Source organism: Aegilops tauschii, chromosome 3 (genome assembly GCF_002575655.3).
Source record: "Aegilops tauschii subsp. strangulata cultivar AL8/78 chromosome 3, Aet v6.0, whole genome shotgun sequence".
In the NCBI taxonomy this organism is placed as follows: domain Eukaryota; kingdom Viridiplantae; phylum Streptophyta; class Magnoliopsida; order Poales; family Poaceae; genus Aegilops; species Aegilops tauschii.
The window spans coordinates 151,677,942-151,699,601 of NC_053037.3; positions in this window are offsets into that span (position 1 = coordinate 151,677,942).

Consider the following 21,660-nt stretch of genomic DNA (forward strand, 5'->3'; position numbering starts at 1 on the left):
GAGGGCATATTTGCCTCAGTAACTTGTGTTATGGATATTGCAAGTAATCCCTCTACTCTCATGCCTTTGAAGACATGTTCTAGTGTCTTTGTTCACTCATTTCTGTGCGTATATGTAGTCATATATGGAGTATAATATCGAAAATCATCTTATATTTCTGAACGGAGGTAGTAATAAAATATGGTTTCTGTTTGAATTAGAACTAGGTCCGCGGTGGAGATGAAGTTCTCAAAGTCATGCCATGTGAACTGGAAGACCTGAGGATGAGTTCTACTGCTAAACTATCCAGCTGTTGTGTCCTTGTCGCCACATGTCCTGAACTAGTGTTTTCCTATAGCATTGTTGTCAGGCGTGTTCTCGAGTCTGTACTTGACCACAACAATGTCCTGGTTGTGCCTTCGATTACGAAGGGTGTGGTTCTTGTAAAGCTTTCCAACAAATCTGATGCGGCCTGTCTTCATGATCATGTTTATGAGTGGAAAGACCACTCTGTTAGGTTCTCCAAGGTTGACAAGATGGTGATGGTGCATGTAGACATCTCTCACGAAGTCCATGGCCTAGTCAGTTATGCGGGGTTCATCCCGTAGGTCGGTGGCAAGAATAGTCTGCAGAGTTTAATTAGTGCAACTTTGCTTGTCTGTAGTAAGTACTATTGTTCAGTGCTTGATTTGTGTTTGTGAACCCTGTATTGTTTATTAGTATTGCCGCTTTTGGTGTGTGGTCAATCCTGAGAACGGTCTATGTTAATGTCTGTCCACTCAATTCAGTCTGTATATTTTGAAGTATCCAGATCATCTTTTTTGTGAGGACGGTTTATCAATTATGGTTACACTCCAATATCTGTATGCATTGCAGGGTTTATCGCACCCACCAGGATTTCTAGTCCCATGGATGTTCGGTCCATACGATTTGTCACGACCTTTGGACTATCCTGCTTGTGGGAGTAGGCGGGGCCCCTGCATGCCACCCGTAGTTGGACGATCAATCTTCTATTTAGTACTTCAACATAGTGATTTCCTGGTAAGGATTCACTCGTGTCACATCAAGTAAATCTTATTGATTTACTGTCTAAATCTTATTGATTTAATGTCATGTTTTCTTTCTTTTCCTGCAATTTTATGATGCAGGTTTTGCCATGTGGCATTCATCATAGAATAAACCGTTTGGTTTGCTCTACGATGGCTATTTTTGCAGGTTTCACTTCTTATGTCGTGTCAGTAACGAAGGCACTGTCCATCACTTATATCACTGGAAAAAATTGGGTCAGTCTGTTGTCTGAGTACAAGTTGAATCCCTATGATGAACTGCAGTTTGGTTTAACAAAAACGCCACAATTAGTCCTTCTCGCATTTAAAAGAAATCAAGAAAAAAAACTGGATCACGGTCATGAAGCCTAGTCAAGTTAGAAAGCTGATCATACTAGACCAGACACGATCGCCGCTGTCTCGCACATCAGTACCACCTTCAGCAACGGATCGAGCACCGGCAGTTGCTCTAGCACTAACAGCGGTAGCAGCTCAGTCTGATTCAGCTGAGGATTGGGCACCGACCACGTCAGCGGATCAGGCTGATCTACCGCAGGATCGGGCATCGACACCGGCACCTGCTCCGACACCGGCACCAGCTCTACAAGGAGCACCATATCCGGCAGCGGTGGCGGCTTCGGCACCTGCACCAACACTTGCACTTGCATCTGCTCCAGCCCGTGCAACGGCAACCGAACGAGCAGTTGCACCGGCAACAGACTGGGTTGCAGTTCGCACTTCATATACCAAAGTCCTTACAAAAACCGACATGTCCACCTTCTTGGTAAGCATTGGCCGCTCAAGGGTTTCAGTCTTTTTTATTTCCATGTTGTTTCGCATGATTCACTGTGTTGATCTAACTGTTTGGGTATGTCTTCTTGTTTGCAAACAGAGAATTCCTAGAGCAACGAGGGAGTCGTTCAACAATCCGGGCGACAGTGGCCAAGTTTCTCTTACCATGCGCAACCTTGGTGTGAATGAACTTGCTCAATATACCGTAAGTACAAAGGATGGTCGCATGATGATTGATGCTAAAGGATGGTCAAGGTTCAAATCTAAATCATATCTTGCGGTAGGGGATGATGTCAAAATCGAACTTTCTCGGCAAGGAGAGCTGGTCCAAATCAACTTTGAAATTCTTCAGTACTGCCGAACTGATCTATCCGCCGAGAGATTTTGAGGTAATACTCTGGCATGGTGAAACAAGTGTCCTGTGTGTATAAGTAGTACGACAGTATCATTGATAGAATTGCAACTCTGATTGCTGGTTAGGAACCGTCGTTTGATTTCATTCCAACAGCTGCTGTGCTTCATTCAATTTTGTCTATTCGCCTTGCGACAGCATCTAAAACCAATGCCGTACCGACCGCTTGCAATATGAAAAGCGCTGAGGTAGAACACATGGCCCCCAAATATGCAGGCCCACCGGCCTATGGCCCAAAGTCCAGAACCATGAGCCTGTCTGAGTATTTCTCAGCTGAACCCCCATAATGCCCGTGCGTTGCACGTAACATCAAGATGCATTTGTATGAGTATTTTGTCTTGTGAGAGAAAAGGATGAACGAGGGAAGGCCTTAATTGCAAATGCGGAGAGGTGTGTGTGTACCTTTTTGCAAAATTGCCATAGTTTCCTTCCTATCCGTCAGATATAAATCGTACGGCCTATATTGCAGGATGAAAAAGCTTTATTGCTATCTCTAGAGGTAATCCACATTGATGTAATGAAAGCGAAGGACCCACAACAATGACAGAACGCCCCGAGTAATCGACCCGTTTCCCAAGCAGAGTCTCGCGAAACCTTCCCTCTTTACCTTCAATTACATCTGAAAGTGATTTGTATACTTTATTGTGACCATCCCTCGTCGGTTGCCCGCGGGGCCCACTATCAAGAAGTGTATCCACGGCTTCTTGTACCAATTTTTCCTGGCACATTACTAAATCTACTGGCGCTAATTCACTTCTTTTTAATATATAGGCAAGATTGTTGTTCCGACGGATAACTCTCTTATAAAGTTCATTAATGTCTGAAGTCACTACTTTATCTCTAGACCTATAAACAATAGGTCTCAATTCGGGAGGAAGAACTGGTAATAAGCACAAAACCATCCATTCTGGTTCTACATTTGTTTGAATAAAATGTTTCGCCAATTGCATGCGTCTAATCAAAAAAACTTTTCTTATTCGTCTTTTTGTATCTTCCCACTCATCTCCACTATACCCCTCGTCTTATAATTCCTTCCATTCGACCAAAGAATTCTCTATAATAATTCGCAAATCCAAATCTGCTAATTGTTCTCTAATAGCACCTGCTCCTGTCGCAATTTCCCGATTTCAAAATGTTGCAAAGCCTGGGGTAGAAAAAAAGGGAGAAATGTTGTGGTTACAGGATGCAATTTCCTCTTCGAATAAACCTCGTAATCGTAAAAAAGTGGGTTTTTTAGTGATGGGCCTAGCAAAAGAGAAAACGACGTATACTAGGCCCTCCAACTTCTTAAGAGGTTTATCTAAAAGATTCGCGATATAACTAGGAAGACCTTTCAAATACCACACATGAGTCACGGGTTCCTGTTTCTAGAACATATGTGTACATGATGAGCACATCTCCCCTACTCCACCATCACAGGTGCTAGCTCTAACTTGGCACTATTATATGTGGTTGCATGTTGCGTATGATGTCTAGCTTGTATTGCTTCTAACTTTGTTGAATTGTATCTGCTTACTTTACACATAATGCATGTGAATATGACACGTGTTCCTGTTTCTAGGACATATGTGTACATGATGAGCACATCTCCCCTACTCCACATCACAGGTGCTTGCTCTAACTTGGAACTGTTATATGTGGTTGCGTTTTCCTTATGATGTCTAGTTTGTATTGCTTTTGATTATGTTGAATTGCATCTGCGTAGCTTACAACTTATACCTGCAACGATCACTTACCCATAAGACACATTTAACTTGGGACTATGATGTAGGTTGCATCTTGCATTGTCTTCTAGCTTGTACTGCTTCTAATTTCTTGAAATGGCACTTACGACGAGACACTTTTTACCTGATAGAGTGATATTGGTTGCATGTTCATATGGTGCCTAGCTTTCATATCTTCTAATTTTGTTGAAATGCCTTCCGCTTACTGTTTTTTCATACATATTCCATCCTCCTATAGTACGTGTGAATATGAAACGCTGTCTTTTTTTGTATATATTCCATCCTCCTATCCTGCGCTTGCCTTACATCAAAGTAGTGTTCGTCTGTATCATGCATCAACCAGTTATGCAGAGCTAATTTTATTCATCTTATTGTGGTTTTGACTTGATAAGGCGATATCAGAAAATAGGAAGGAAAAGAGTAAGTTAGGGGATGTTGGTGGTCCTCCGCACCGATGCAAACAGAGACTCTCTAGATTTGCCACTGCTACTGCTAATAAAGTTGAAGTCCCAAGTCTACATGATGAGTTCATCTCCCGTACTCCACCATCGCAGGTGCTTGCTCTAAGTTGATAGTGTGATAATTGGTTTCATGTTGCATATGTTGTCTAGCCTGTATTTCTTCTATTTTGATTAAATTGCACCTGCTGAGTTTATACGTTATACATGTGCATATGATATGGCGTTCTGTGTCTAGAATACACTGCATCTATCTATCATACCATGTTCTTACATCAAAGTACTGCTGTTGTGTATCCCGCATCAGTCACTCATGATTGGACGCTTTTAACATGGCAGTTTGATAGTGGTTGCATCTTTCATTGATTTATAAGTTGTACTGCTTCTAATTTTTCGAATTGCCACTTATGACAAGACACTTTTAACTTGGCAGAGTAATATTGGTTGCATCTTTCATATGGTGTCTAGCTTGCATTACTTCTATTTTCTTGAAAATCCTTCTGCTTAGTTTACACATCGTAGCTGTGAATATGTCTTGCCGTCCAGTTTTTCTTACATATTCCATCCTCATACGGTTTTCTTACATCAAAGTATTGCTTGTCTGTATCATCCATCAATGAGTTCTGAAGAGCAATTTTATTCTTTTGTGTTGTGGGTACGGCTTGACATGGCAAAGTCAAAAAAGAGCAAGGAAAATAATATAGTAGGGAGTGGTGTTACTCGTCGGGTGAAACGGAAAAGGATCTGCCGTCCAGATTCTGCTGGTACTTATAATGCAGTAGAAGGTCCAAGTCCACCGGCTAAATCTACAAACACAGTATCACCTGCTCCACCAGCTGCAGCATCCGCTTCAACTGTACCAGCATCTCAATGAGTTACTTGTTCGTTTGCTCCGGAACTAGCCAGTTCCCAAGCTGCCTTCACACCTAACACTACTTCCGAAGCACTGCTGACACAACAAGACTTAGCAAGGTCAGATGAACCTCATAAGCATCAACACCAAAACGGTACCTCACCGAGTCAAGTTGCAGTTGCATGCTCCTTTATATGTACTCTCACAGTTTGATGTACACTAACACTTTCCATATTCGTTGTTGAACTAGCACCACGGCGCAAGCGGAAATAGACATCAGGGATAATGCTTGACAGATTAACAAAATCTAAAGGAGGAAGAATGGAGATCCATTTTGAGGCAGGTTTAAAAAGGCCACGTGATGCTACAGAGCCAGCCAAGTTAGTATCAGAGGCAGCCGTTGTCGTTAGGTGTCATGCACGTATCCTCCCAACATGGATCTAGTACAGGAATGAGAAAGACAATACCCAGTTTAACACCTTCTTTGACCATTTATCCATAAGTAATGTTATTCATCGCAATTATTAATATTGTCTTGCTCTGTCCCATACTTTCTAGCTTCCTCCTAATAAGACTCACATTCTTTTTTCAACAGATGAGGTTCAAGTTGGATCCGAAAGATGATGCAACTAAACAAGCATGCACTTATGTTTTTCAGTCTGCTCTGCGACAGTATCGGTACCACCTTATAAAATCTCACTTTGAAGGCAAGGCTAACAATGAAATTGCCCAAACATCTCCAGTGGAATATATTACAGATGAAGACTGGACAGCCCTCGTTAAACACTGGTCTGATCCAAAGTATCATGTAGGCTATATGTATTTGATCAGACCACATATTGAACTTGTATTTATGTATGTACCTTACAAGTGTATCTTCTTCTAGGCTAACTGTTTGAAGAAAAAGACCAACCGTTCTAAAGTGAAATTCCAATAGACAACAGGATCTCGTAGCTATATTGCACACTGCGAGGCTCTTGTAAATAGTTGCTACTTCCTTATTTTTTCTGTGCCATATTATCGTATCTATATTGACTTGTTCCAAATACAGAGGAAAGCCTGTGCGGACCAAAAAGAACCAGAACCGAACGCAGTGCAAATCTTCAAGGATTGCCACACCAGTTCAAGTCACTGTTGTAAGTCCTTACTCCTCCTGCCTTTGAACTGATTGGTACTGTGATGTGTTCATTTAACTACTTGGTTTGCAGCCAATGTCAGTTACTCTGTTCACTTTCATACACAGTTGTCTTAACGTATCGTTTCACCTTACATGGTTTAAAAGAGATGAAGGATATTCTTTTGGTCTTGATTTGTAATCTAGTTGTTATGTTCACGTGCGCACACAATGATAAAATAGCTTGTTTGTTTTATATCTGTTTGCCCATGATATGAATGATGTCATAGTATGTTCATCCTACTTTTAACCATGTCTCTTTATCCTTAGATGTCAATGAATGTGAGGAAATAGACAATACAGTAGGCATGCTACATGGACATATGTTCCGAAAGTGATTTTATTATGTAGTTGGCACTACAATACATGCTAATGTATTACAGTAGTTCACCAAAATAAGTTATGTATAAACGTGTAACCTACTTTGTTTGTTTTTGTCTCATTAGTAACTTAGCTGGTACACTAATCTACAAGTTCAAACTTTCAGGAAGCTATGGAACAAATGATTGAACAACCACAACCACCTGAAGGTGACGAGGCTACCACAGGCACAATGTCATCTCTTGCTGCAGTGCGTCAGTATCTCTCCACTAACAATGCAAAAAGCACCTTCCTGTGTAATTCTGGGTTGGTTGTCAAGGTAACCTCGTCCAAATCGCATACTGAACAAAATCTTCCTGCTAGACAGAGTGATATATCTATGCTCCAGACACAAGTCCAATACCTAATGGACGTCGTTTTGGAAACAAGAATAGTGGTTGACAAATGTCGTCAAGATATGAATGGTTTCGAAACCAGACTATCAGACATTCGCATCGTTGTTCAAGAGCAATGGCGGAAAAAGGTGAAGATCGTGCTGCTCCATCAGATTGTACAGCATGAAACATTAGCACTCAGGTCAAATGATCTGTGCTTCTATACATCTGATGGTGCTTTTATCTGCAGGGACTATAAACTTTATGCCAACAGGCCTTTTGTTGTATGGTTGGAATTTATTTTGTCGTGATACAGCATTTATGATGCTGCCAAAGGCTGCAATAATTACGACGCTATTTTTGTATAGTGTAGGTTTATCTTAGTAATGTATTCGGTCGAAAGCTTCGTAGGAGCCCAACATGCCAACATTCGTCGGGCCCATTCAAATTGGGCTAAAAACGATTATGGGCCGAAATTTGCATGTAGCCCACTAAAAATATCTGGGCCTAAATCAGCATAAGCTTCCATATTTTTCTGGTAGGCCTGTGCCCATAGTGGGCCTTTAACAGGCCTAAACATAATTTGGGCCCTCGGTAACAATAGGCCGTTTATAGGTGTAAATATCTCGAGCCCATAAAAAAACATGGGCCTTTAATAGACCGAAAGTGAGATTGGACCCTGATTGTGCCAAATAACCCACTGGTCTTAGCAACCGAAATGGTGGCCCATTTACGATGCGGATCTTTCACAGGCCAAAATTCGGACGGGCCGTAAATGCGCCGACCTAATACACGGGCCTTTAACAGGCCAGAAGTTTGGTCGGGCTAGATTATCATCATTTTTATATAGGCCGTTAATGGGTCCGATGTGACGTTGGGCCACATATGGCCCATGGATTTCGTCTGACGTTAATAGGATGAAAATCACAATAGGCCAAAAGTGGCCCAAATCTATAGTGGGCCTCTAACAGGCCGAATGTCAGACATGGCCGAATATGACCCAAATCCTTCACGGTCATTTATGGGCCAAAAGTTTCAATGGCCTGTAAATGGGCCCAAATGAAGCAGGACCTTTAACAGGCTGGAAATACACCAGGCCGTAATTCGGCCCATATACTTAGCGGACTGTTAACGGGCCAGAAGTGACCATGGGCCGCGATGATGACAAGTTTAGGACAGGCCGTTGACGGGCCGATTTGACACTAGCCGTAGGGGCCTTAACTGAGAATGTTGGGCCTTTAGCTGGGCCGGCCCATTATGGTCTGCAAAATCTTGTGGGACTTTAGCTGGGCTGGCCGATTGTGGTCCGCTAAATATTGTGGGCCATTCGCTGGGCCGGCCCATTATGGTCGGCAAAATCTTGTGGGCCTTTAGCTAGGCCGGCCCATTTAAACTTTATGGGCCACTTTTGGGCCCGTCCACGTGTCAACATATCATAGGCCCATCTCGACCGTTGGATGAGTGACACCTGTGCCAACGTGGAGCTGACGCGTGGTTCCGTCGGCCAGTGAGAATTTTACACGTGGAAAATCAGCATTAGTCGTGGCTGTTAGCGGGTTATCGGATCCAAAACCGGACCCGATAGCTTAACGGCGTCCCGTTACGGTGGATGCCACGTGTCAGTCACCCTTGACGAAAGCACTTCTATGACGCGGGATTTATCGTCATGGAAGTGGACACTTCCGTGATGATAATTTTGGTAATGTCATGGAACACTTCTACGACAGCACATGTATGACTATCTTCATTCTGTCATAAATTTGTCATGGATGTACATGCATGACAGAAAACGTGACCTACTATGACAAACACGTATCATCACGGAAGTGTATTTTTTATAGTGTGGCTTGTCTGTTTTTTGATATCTTTGCTATGCTAGATCATTGCACATCCTGGTACACCACCGGAGGCATTCATATAGAGTCATATCTTTGTTCTAGTATTGAGTTGTAAGTAAATAAAAGTGTGATGATCATCATTATTAGAACATTGTCCCATGTAAGGTTATCAAAATAAAAGAGGCCAAAGAATCCCAAATAGAAAAAAGAGGCCAAAGAAGCCCACCAAAAAAAGAGAAAATATATATAAAAAACTGAGAGAAAAGAGAGAAGGGACAATGTTACTATCCTTTTACCACACTTGTGCTTCAGAGTAGCACCATGTTCTTCATATAGAGAGTCTCTTGAGTTATCACTTTCATATACTAGTGGGAATTTTCATTATATAACTTGGCTTGTATATTCCGATGATGGGCTTCCTCAAATGCCCGAGGTCTTGATAAGGAAGCAAGTTGGATGCACACCCACTTAGTTTCCGGTTTGAGCTTTCATACACTTATAGCTCTAGTGCATCCGTTGCATGGCAATCCCTACTCCTCACATTGACATCAATTGATGGGCATCTCCATAGCCCGTTGATTAGCCACGTCGATGTGAGACTTTCTCCTTTTTGTTTTCTCCACACGACCTCCACCATCATATTCTATTCCACCTATAGTGTTATGTCCATGGCTCACGCTCATGTATTGCGTGAAAGTTGAAAAGGTTTGAGAACATCAAAAGTATGAAACAATTTCTTGGCTTGTCATCGGGGTTGTGCATAATGTGAATATTTTGTGTGGTGAAGATGGAGCATAGCCAGACTATATGATTTTGTAGGGATAACTTTCTTTGGCCATGTTATTTTGAAAATACATGATTGCTTTATTAGTATGCTTGAAGTATTGTTGTCTTAATGTCAAAAGATAGACTATTGCTTTGAATCACTCGTGTCTTAATATTCATGCCATGATTAGATTATGTGATCAAGATTACGCTAGGTAGCATTCCACATCAAAAATTATCTTTTTTATCATTTACCTACTCGAGGACGAGCGGGAATTAAGCTTGGGGATGCTGATACGTCTCCGTCGTATCTATAATTTTTTATTGTTCCATGCCAATATTATACAACTTTCATATACTTTTCACAACTTTTTATACTATTTTTGGGACTAACATATTGATCCAGTGCCTAGTGACAGTTCCTGTTTGTTGCATGTTTTTTGTTTCGTAGAAAATCCATATCAAACGGAGTCCAAACGGAGTAAAAACTGACGGAGATTTTGTTTGGAATATATCTGATTTTTGGGAAGTGGAATCAACGCGAGACGATGCCTGAGGGGGCCACGAGGCGGGGGGGCATGCCCTAGGGGGGCTAGCGCGCCCCTGACCCTCGTGGACACCTCGTAAGGCGGTTGGAGCCCTTCTTTCGCCGCAAGAAAGCTAATATCCGGATAAAAGTCGTGTTCAAATTTCAATCCAATCGGAGTTACGGATCTCCGGTTATAAAAGAAATGGTGAAAGGCCAGAATCAGGGAGCGCAGAAACAGAGAGAGACAGAGAGACAGATCCAATCTCGGAGGGGCTCTCGCCCCTCCCACGCCATGGAGACCATGGACTAGAGGGAAACCCTTCTCCCATCTAGGGAGAAGGTCAAGGAAGAAGAAGAAGGAGGGGGGCTCTCTCCCCCTCGCTTCCGGTGGCACCGGAGTGCCGCTGGGGCCATCATCATCACCGCAATCTACACCAACAATTTCACCGCCATCATCACCAACTCTTCCCCCCTCTATGCAGCGGTGTAACCCCTCTTTTACCCGCTGTAATCTCTACTTAAACATGGTGCTCAACGCTATATATTATTTCCCAATGATGTATGGCTATCCTATGATGTTTAAGTAGATCCGTTTTGTCCTATGGGTTAATTGATGATCGTGATTGGTTTGAGTTGCATGTTTTATTATTGGTGCTGTCCTATGGTGCTCTCCGTGTCGCGCAAGCGTGAGGGATTCCCGCTGTAGGGTGTTGCAATACGTTCATGATTCACTTATAGTGGGTTTCGTGAGTGACTGAAACACAAACCCGAGTAAGGGGGTTGTTGCGTATGGGATAAAGAGGACTTGATGCTTTAATGTTATGGTTGGGTTTTACCTTAATGATCTTTAGTAGTTGCGGATGCTTGCTAGAGTTCCTATCATAAGCGCATATGATCGAAGGAGAAAGTATGTTAGCTTATGCCTCTCCGTGAAATAAAATTGCAATAATGATTAACGGGCTAGTTATCGATTGCCTAGGGACAAATAACTTTCTCATGACAACAAGCTCTCTACTAAAACTAACTTAGTTGTGTCTTTATCTAAACAGCCCCTACTTTTTATTTACGCGCTCTTTATTTTCTTGCAAACCTCTCCAACAGCACCTACAAAGTACTTCTAGTTTCATACTTGTTCTAGGTAAAGCGAATGTTAAGCGTGTGTAGAGTTGTATATCGGTGGTCGGTAGAACTTGAGGGAATATTTGTTCTACCTTTAGCTCCTCGTTGGGTTCGACACTCTCACTTATCGAAAGAGGCTACAATTGATCCCCTATACTTGTGGGTTATCAAGTATAAGAGCATATATAGGCGAAAGAAGTACGTCGGTGGAGCTACGAGGGGCCCACGAGGGTGGGGGCGCGCCTACCCCCTTGGGCGCGCCCTCCTGCCTCGTGGCCGCCTCGTGGAGTTCCAGACTTCGACTCCAAGTCTTATGGGTAGGTTTTGGTCCAAGAAAGATCATCGTGAAGGTTTCATTCCGTTTGGACTCCGTTTGGTAGTCCTTTTCTGCGAAACTCTAAAATAGGCAGAAAACAGAAACTGGCACTGGGCCTCCGGTTAATAGGTTAGTCCCAAAAATAATATAAAAGAGCATATTAAAGCCCATTAAACATCCAAAACAGATAATATAATACCATGGAATAATCAAAAATTATAGATACGTTGGAGACGTATCAAGCATCCCCAAGGTTAATTCCTGCTCGTCCTCGAGTAGGTAAATGATAAAAACAGAATTTTGATGTGGAATGTTACCTATCATAATTATCAATGTAATTTTGTTTATTGTGGCATGAATGTTCAGATCCGAAATATTGAAAACAAAAGTTTAATATTGACATAAAAATATTAATACTTCAAGCATACTAATAAAGCAATCATGTCTTCTCAAAATAACATGGCCAAAGAAAGATATCCCTACAAAATCATATAGTCTAGCTGTGCTCTATCTTCATCACACAAAATATTTAAATCATGCACAACCCCGATGACAAGCCAAGCAATTTTTTCATACTTTTGATGTTCCCAAACTTTTTCAATCTTCACGCAATACATGAGCGTGAGACATGGACATAGCACTATAGGTGGAATAGAATGGTGGTTGTGGAGAAGACAAAAGGATAAGATAGTCTCACATCAACTAGGCGTATCGATGGCTATGGATATGCCATAAATAGATATCAATGTGAGTGAGTAGGTATTGCCATGCAACGGATGCACTATAGCTATAAGTGTATGAAAGCCCAAAAAGAAACTAAGTGGGTCTGCATCCAACTCGCTTGATCACGAAGACCTAGGGCATTTTTAGAAAGCCCATCATTGGAATATACAAGTCAAGTTCTATAATTAAACATTCCCACTAGTATATGAAAGTGACAACATAGGAGACTCTCTATCATGAAGGTCATGGTGCTACTTTGAAGCACAAGTGTGGAAAAAAGACAGTAGCATTGCCCCTTCTCTCTTTTTCTCTCATTTTTTTATTTGGGCCTTTTTATGGCCTCTTTTTTTCTCCCTTTTTTCCGTCCGGAGTCTCATCCCGACTTGTGGGGGAATCATAGTCTCCAACATCCTTTCCTCACATGGGACAATGCTCTAATAATGATGAACATCACACTTTTATTTACTTACAACTCAAGAATTACAACTCGATACTTAGAACAAAATATGACTCGATGTGAATGCCTCCGGCAGTGTACCGGGATGTGCAATGAATCAAGAGTGACATGTATGAAAGAATTATGAAGGTGGCTTTGCCACAAATACGATGTCAACTACATGATCATGCAAAGAAATATGACAATGATGAAGCGTGTCATAATAAACGGAACAATGGAAAGTTGCATGGCAATATATCTCGGAATGGCTATGGGAATGCTATAATAGGTAGGTATGGTGGCTATTTTGAGGAAGGTAAATGGTGGGTTTATGGTACCGGCGAAGGTTGCGCGGTACTAGAGAGGCTAGCAACGGTGGAAGGGTGAGAGTGCGTATAATCCATGGACTCAACATTAGTCATAAAGAACTCACATACTTATTGCAAAAATCTATTAGTTATCGAAATGAAGTACTACGGGCATGCTCCAAGGGGGATAGATTGGTAGGAAAAGACCATCCCTCATCCCCGACCGCCACTCATAAGGAAGATAATCAAAAAATAAATCATGCTCCGACTTCATCACAAAACGGTTCACCATACGTGCATGCTACGGGAATCACAAACTTTAACACGGGTATCTCTCAAATTCACAACTACTCAACTAGCATGACTCTAATATCACCATCTTCATATCCCAAAACAATCATACGGAATCAAACTTCTCATAGTATTCAATGCACTTTATATGAAAGTTTTTATTATACCCATCTTGGATGCCCATCATATTAGGACTAATTTTATAGCCAAAGAAAATTACCATGCTGTTCTAAAAGACTCTCAAAATAATATAAGTGAAGCATGAGAGATCAATAATTTCTATAAAATAAAACCACCACCGTGCTCTAAAAAGATATAAGTGAGGCACTAGAGCAAAATTATCTAGCTCAAAAGATATAAGTAAAGCACATAGAGTGTTCTAATAAATTCCGATTCATGCGTGTCTCTCCCAAAAGGTGTGTACAACAAGGATGACTGTGGTAAACTAGAAAGCAAAGACTCAAATCATACAAGACGCTCCAAGCAAAACACATATCATGTGGTGAATAAAAATATAGCCTCAAGTAAAGTTACCGATAGACGAAGACGAAAGAGGGGATGCCTTCCGGGGCATCCCCAAGCTTAGGCTTTTGGTTGTCCTTGAGTTTTACCTTGGTGCCTTGGGAATCCCAAAGTTTAGGATCTTGCCACTCCTTATTCCAAAATCCATCAAATCTTTACCCAAAATCTTGAAAACTTCACAACACAAAACTTCAATAGAAAATCTCATGAGCTCCATTAGTATATGAAAAGAAACCACCACTTTAAGGTACTGTAATGAACTCATTCTTTATTTATATTGGTGTTAAACCTACTTTATTCCAACTTATCTATGGTTCATACCCCCCGATACTACTCATAGATTCATCAAAATAAGCAAACAACACACGAAAAACAGAATCTGTCAAAACAGAATAGTCTGTAGCAATCTGATTTGTTCGAATACTTCTGGAACTCCAAAAATTCTGAAATAAATTGGTGTACGTGAGGAATTTGTCTATTAATAATTTGCAAAAAGAATCAACCTAAAATCACTATCCAGTAAAAAATGGCAGCTAATCGCGTGAGCCCAAAAGTTTCTGTTTTTTACAGCAAGATCACATAGACTTCACCCAAGTCTTCCCAAAGGTTCTACCTGGCACGAACACTAATTAAAATATAAAACCACATCTAAACATAAGATAGATGAATTATTTATTACTAAACAGGATCAAAAAGCAAAGAACAAAAATAAAATTGGGTTGCCTCCCAACAAGCGCTATCGTTTAACGCCCCTAGCTAGGCAAAGAGATTTCAATGATGCTCACATGAAAGACAAGAATTGAAGCACAAAGAGAGCATCATAAAACACGTGAAAAGCACATCTAAGTCTAACATACTTCCTATGCATAGGCATCTTATAGGCAAACAAATTATCAAGGCAAGCAAAAACTAGCATATGCAAGGAAGCAGAAAGAAACAATAGCAATCTCAACATAACGAGAGGTAATTTAGTAACATGAAAATTTCTACAACCATATTTTACTCTCTCATAATAATTACATGTATGATCATAAGAAAATTCAACAATATAGCTATCACAAACATATTCTTAACACGGTCCACATGTATGCAAAGTTGACACTCTTCCAAAATAGTGGGATTAACATTAACTAAAGTCATGACCTCTCCAAACCCACTTTTATCAAAAACTTCATAAGATTGAACATTCTCCAAATATGTGGGATCTAAAGTTGACACTCTTCCAAACCCACTTTCAATATTATTGCAAATATTATTATCAATCTCATATTCATCATGGGGCTTAAATAAATTTTCAAGATCATGAGAAGAATCACCCCAATCGTGATCATTGCAACAAGTAGTGGACATAGCAAAACTAGCAGACCCAAGCTTAGGGTTTTGCATATTATTAGAACAATTGGCATTAATAGAACTTATAATAACATCATTGCAATCATGCTTTTTATTCAAAGATCTATCGTGAATCATTTCATAAAGTACTTCATCACAAGTTTCACATTCATGAATTTCAAGAAAAACTTCATAAAGATAATCTAGTGCACAAAAATCACTAGCAACTGGTTCATCATAATTGGATCTCTTAAAAAGATTGGCAAGTGGATGAGGATCCATAAACTTTTAGCAAGCGAAGATGCAAGCAAAAAAAGGCACATGGTAACACAAGATCGAACGGAAGAGGGACAAAGAAAAGGCGAATCTTTTCGAAAATCATTTTAGAAGTGGGGGAGAGGAAAACGAGAGGCGAATGGCGAACAATGTAATGCGAGGGAGAAGAGTTTATGGTGGGTACTTGGTATGTCTTGACTTGGCGTAGATCTCCCCGGCAATGGCGCCAGAAATCCTTCTTGCTACCTCTTGAGCATGCGTTGGTTTTCCCTTGAAGAGGAAAGGGGGATGCAGCAAAGTGGCGTAAGTATTTCCCTAAGTTTTGAGAACCAAGGTATCAATCCAGTAGGAGACAATGCACAAGTCACCTAGTACCTGTACAAACAATCAAGAACCTTGCAACCAACGCGATAAAGGGGTTATCAATCCCTTCACGGTCACTCGCAAAAGTGAGATCTAATAAAGATAGTAAAGTAAATATTTTTGGTATTTTTGTTGTATAGATTGGAAAGTAAAGATTGCAAATTAGTAAACGAGATGTGATGTAAACAAAAGCGATGCAATATAATAAGAAAGAGACTAGAGGGCCATAGGTTTCACTAGTGGCTTCTCTCAAGATAGCATGTATTACGGCGTGTGAACAAATTACTACCGAGCAATTGATAGAAAAGCGCATAGTTATGAAGATATCTAAGGCAATGATCATGAATATAGGCATCACGTCCGTGTCAAGTAGATCGAAACGATTCTGCATCTACTACTATTACTCCACACATCGATTGCTCTCCAGCATGCATCTAGAGTATTAAGTTCATAAGAACAGAGTAACGCATTAAGAAAGATGACATGATGTAGAGGGATAAACTCAAGCAATATGATATAAACCCCATCTTTTTATCCTCGATGGCAAAAATACAATACGTGCCTTGCTGCCCCTACTGTCACTGGGAAAGGACACCGCAAGATTGAACCCAAAGCTAAGCACTTCTCCCATTGCAAGAAAGATCAATCTAGTAGGACAAACTAAACCGATAATTCGAAGAGACTTGCAAAGATATCAAATCATGCATATAAGAATTCAGAGAAGAACCAAATAATATTCATAGATAATCTTGTTCATAAATCCATATTTCATCGGATCTCAGCAAACACACCGCAAAACAGTATTACATCGAATAGATCTCGAAGAACATCGAGGAAAACTTTTTATTGAGAATCAAAGAGAGAAGAAGCCATCTAGTTAATAACTATGGACCCGAAGGTCTGTGGTAAACTACTCACGATTCATCAGAGAGGCAATGGTGTTGATGTAGAAGCCCTCCGTGATCGATTCCCCCTCCGGCAGATCACCGGAAAAGGCCCCAAGATGGGATCTCACGGGTACAGAAGGTTGCGGCGGTGGAAAAGTGGTTTCGTGGCTCTCTGCGAGGTTTCTAGGGTATAAGAGTATATATAGGCGAAAGAAGTACGTCGGTGGACCTACGAGGGGCCCACGAGGGTGGGGGCGCGCCCTCCTGCCTCATGGCCGCCTCGTGGAGTTCCAGACTTCGACTCCAAGTCTTATGGATTGCTTTTGGTCCAAGAAAGATCATCGCGAAGGTTTCATTCCGTTTGGTCTCCGTTTGGTATTCCTTTTCTGCGAAACTCTAAAATAGGCAAAAAAAAAACTGGCACTGGGCCTCTGGTTAATAGGTTAGTCCCAAAAATAATATAAAAGAGCATATTAAAGCCCATTAAACATCCAAAACAGATAATATAATAGCATGGAACAATAAAAATTATATATACGTTGGAGACATATCAACTGCACGATGTCCATCTTTAGAATTCAGGCCACAAATGTTCCAACATAGAACTTTCCTATATCTAAAGTTGTACTGATTCATTACAGACCAAATGAAAGCAACAGCAAAAGACTACCATGCGATGGCAGATCCATTTCAACCTTACAACAACATTAAAGTTCAGATAAAACATAAAACATAATGTAAGATAAATGGTTTTAACAAGGGTTAACCATAAACCCCAACAGAGCAATGATTTAACTATCATCAGAACTGGAAGAAGCAAACGTAGACTTGCATGAAGTAGCATTAAGCTTCTCCTTGGTCAACTTCTCAGATGCAATGCCAAGATGAAGGCCCACGCGTTGAAGAACATCGATTGGAGTAGGAGGCGGAACTATAGCCTGAGCTTCATCATGATGATCCACATGTGGCTGCTGATCATTGGCTTGAACCTTGCGCTTCTTAGGTGGTTTAGCTGCAGGTTTCTTCAGAGAAGTAGGCTTGGCCGGAGAGGAGTCCTTAAAGCCATCACGCAGAGCAGAGAGGCTAGCACTGCATCTCACCTCAGACTCAACAATCACCGATTTTGATTTGCGAGCACGAACTGGGCGTGCGGCCGGAGCATCAGAGAAACTAAATGCATTCATCTCAACATCAGACAAAACTGCATCATCCATAGAGCAGTCCTCAATAATAGAGTCAAAGCAGAGAGCACATTGGTATGCGTCGGTCCTAAACAAACGGTTTTAAACCACTTCCCACGACGGCATTTGGAACCGTCGCCAAGTGAGTGTGGGCGATAGGGGGGTCCGTCCCACACGACCCAGAAACCGTTGGGGATAGGGCCCCTATAGTACTCCTACTCGTTTCTTCTCACATTGCCATCGCAATCGGTATTCTATGGTGCTACGTTTACGATACGCGGCCCATCACAAACGGTTCACTATTATAGAACGTGTATGATGCGCGGCCCATCACAAACAATTCACTGTTAAGAAGATTAGCTAATCGTCGTACGAGTGTCGGAAAGGATTACGAAACATTGGACCGTGGTAACATCGTCGTACACGACAACTATCACACACACTATTCTGTGGTGCAACGTTTACAATGCATACTTCATCAAAAACAGTTCATGGTTGCGAATCATGTACGATAAGGCAACTAACACAAACGTTTAGTTTGCCCGCACCGTTTGTGATATTGTCTGACATCGCACACGCTTTGCAAACGGCAACTGTGTGCATGCTTGCACATGTTTCCTCTCTGTGAACCGTCTCGGATTATGGTGCATATCGCAAACGTTTGTGTTTTACCAACCGTGTGTGCCATAACAACCTGGAGAGCGTAATTTCACCGTAATTTAATTGCCGCCTTTTCAAATTGTACTGGATTTGAATTTGAATTTGAACTTGAATGTATGCTACATCTTTATTCATATCCATCAGGTTCAAACAACCAATGCATTATTCGATTCATAGGTAAATATGTTCAAGAATTACATAAGAACCAAATAAAAGAATGATGAACCACAGTTGTATACTTGTAATATTAAAGACGGTAAAGAAAGAGGCGAAATATATTCTGGTTGCTGAACAAGGTGAAGCGGAATGCCCATATTGTGCCCTCCTCCATGCAGAAGGCACACACGACTCTAGTCCAACCACTTGTGATGGCCGACCGCCCATCCTTCACAGTCTTCATGAAAACATCTAGATAATCATCGTGTTCTGGTAGAAATACATTAACCTTTGCATGCCCACCAATCATGTAGTTTGAGAGGTAATCTTGAGTAAACTGCTCTAGCAACCACTACAAAGGAAAAAGATTCAGACATTATCATCTAACACAACTCATTATGGGCAGTAAAAAGAAGGCTGCAGAGTTCTTACTTACCATCCTGCAGTTCGCTGTTGTCTTGGATAAAGTGTAAACAAATAGTTTAATTGCCATCTTTGGACCCATTTTACTAACAATCTTTATCAACTTCCTCACTTGATGCTGGTTCATCGATATCTCATTGCCCCATACGCAGAAAGGGTCGAAGCACGGATCTACCAATGACATATGTACCTAAAAGCACCAAGTTAATATTAGAAGCTAAACGGCAATTGCATAATCATGTAGTACAACACTCTTTTATAATATGTCTATATACATCCGTATGTGGTAGTCCATTTGAAATCTCTAAAAAGACAAATATTTAGGAATGGAGGGAGTATCTTATAACATCCAATATACTCACATATTAAATGAATTAACATCTTATATTATGGGCCGGAAGGAGTTTAGTGCATTCTTACAAATTATTGGCTGATTAACTGCTGCTGTATCCATGGGTTACAGTTAGTTTGAGCTAGTTCTGGCTCAAATAGCCCTAAAGTATATCTAAACATGAGGGCTAGTTTGATCTAGTTGCATCTATAACCCACCCAAAAAAGCTATCCAACCCAAGAGGTGCTAATTGGAGCTAGTTCTCCTAGTGTATTTATTGTCAATCTAACCCTGCCATCCAAACAACTCTTTGGATGGACTTAGTTCAGGGTTAGTCATGAGCTAGAAACTAACTCTAACCTCTAGCTAAGTTGAGTATCCAAACAGGGCTTTTCTGTTGTTGTTGTTGTTGTTGTTGCTGCTGCTGCTGCTGCTCTTCTACGTATATCTAGACATCATTAGAACATTAATGTAACACTCTTCCTTGTTGCTATGTAGCCTAGGATTGCATATTTAGACATTAAGTACAGTGCATGTTGCTATGTAGCCTCAGATATATTACATATGGCCCTAGTTAACCTAACGAAAAATGGGTTGCAAATATATTCAGTTAAAAGTCCGATTCACCGATTAGTCCCTTAGCAGCCACCGGCCTATATGGTACCAGCTACCGATATCCTGAACAGTGAGCAGATATAAGCCATGGGATGAAACTAACGTCAATGGAAAACAGCAGTCGTTCCCAAAATTGTCCTGTGTAGGTACATCGAGAAGCATGTGAAGCACAACAGGCTAAACATCAACCAAAATTATACATGGCAGACAAAATAATCTCCAAAAGATAGCTTCAGTGTGCAGGTTTAAGCATGCTAGTAAAGCAAAACAAGTGGAAAGGTGTGCTAACTGCAACAGGCCTAACATTTAACAACAAGCAAACATAGACATTCAAACTGGTATTGTGCCGGTCTAAGTACACTGGTTATTGTTCAATAAAAATGGAAAGGCGTATTAACTAGAAGATGCAGCAACAAAATGTAGTCATTCATAGTGGTATTGTTGAAACTGGTACTAATGAAATTGAACTGCACAGTCATACTTGCACATATAGAACATCACATTGTGAATAACTAGAATAAACAAGGCATACTACGAACAACCAAAGATGGCATTTGAAACTGGACATATGCTAACTACAAACAACCGAACAATCAAAAACTTCAAAAGAGGCATATGCTAGCTATAACAGGCTTAACAACAAGCAAATATATGCATTCCTATCGGTATGTTTAAAACTGGATTGATGAAATGTACTGCACAGTAAATACACTACAAAAAAATACACTTCCGTGATGATACGTGTTTGTAACAGTAGGTCGCGTTTTCTGTCATGCATGTACATCCATGACAAATTTATGACAAAATGAAGATAGTCATACCTGTGCTGTCGTAGAAGTGTTCCATGACATTACCAAAATTATCATCACAGAAGTGTCCACTTCCATGATGATAAATCGCGCGTCACAGAAGTGCTTTCGTCAAGGGTGACCGACACGTGGCATCCACCGTAACGGAACACCGTTAAGCTATCGGGTCCGGTTTTGGATCCGATAACCCATTACAGCCCTGACCAATGGGGATTTTCCACGTGTAAAATTCTCATTGGCTGATGGAAACACGTGTCAGCTCCGCGTTGGCACAGGTGTCACTCATCCAATGGGCGAGATGCGCCTATGATATGCTGACACGTGGACTGACCCAAAAGTGGCCCATAAAGTTTAAATGGGCCAGCCCAACTAAAGGCCCACAAGATTTTGCGGTCCATAATGGGCCAGCCCAGAAAAAGGCCCATGAGATTTTGAGTATCATAATGGGCCGGCCTAGCTAAAGGCCCATGAGATTTTGCGGGCCATAATGGGCCGGCCCAGCTAAAGGCCCGCGGGATTTTGCAGGCCATAATGGGTCGGCCCAGCTAAAGCCCCAAGAGATTTTGCAGACCATAATGGGCCGGCCCAGCTAAAGGCCCAACATTCTCATTTAAGGCCCGTACGGCTAGTGTCAAATCGGCCCGTCA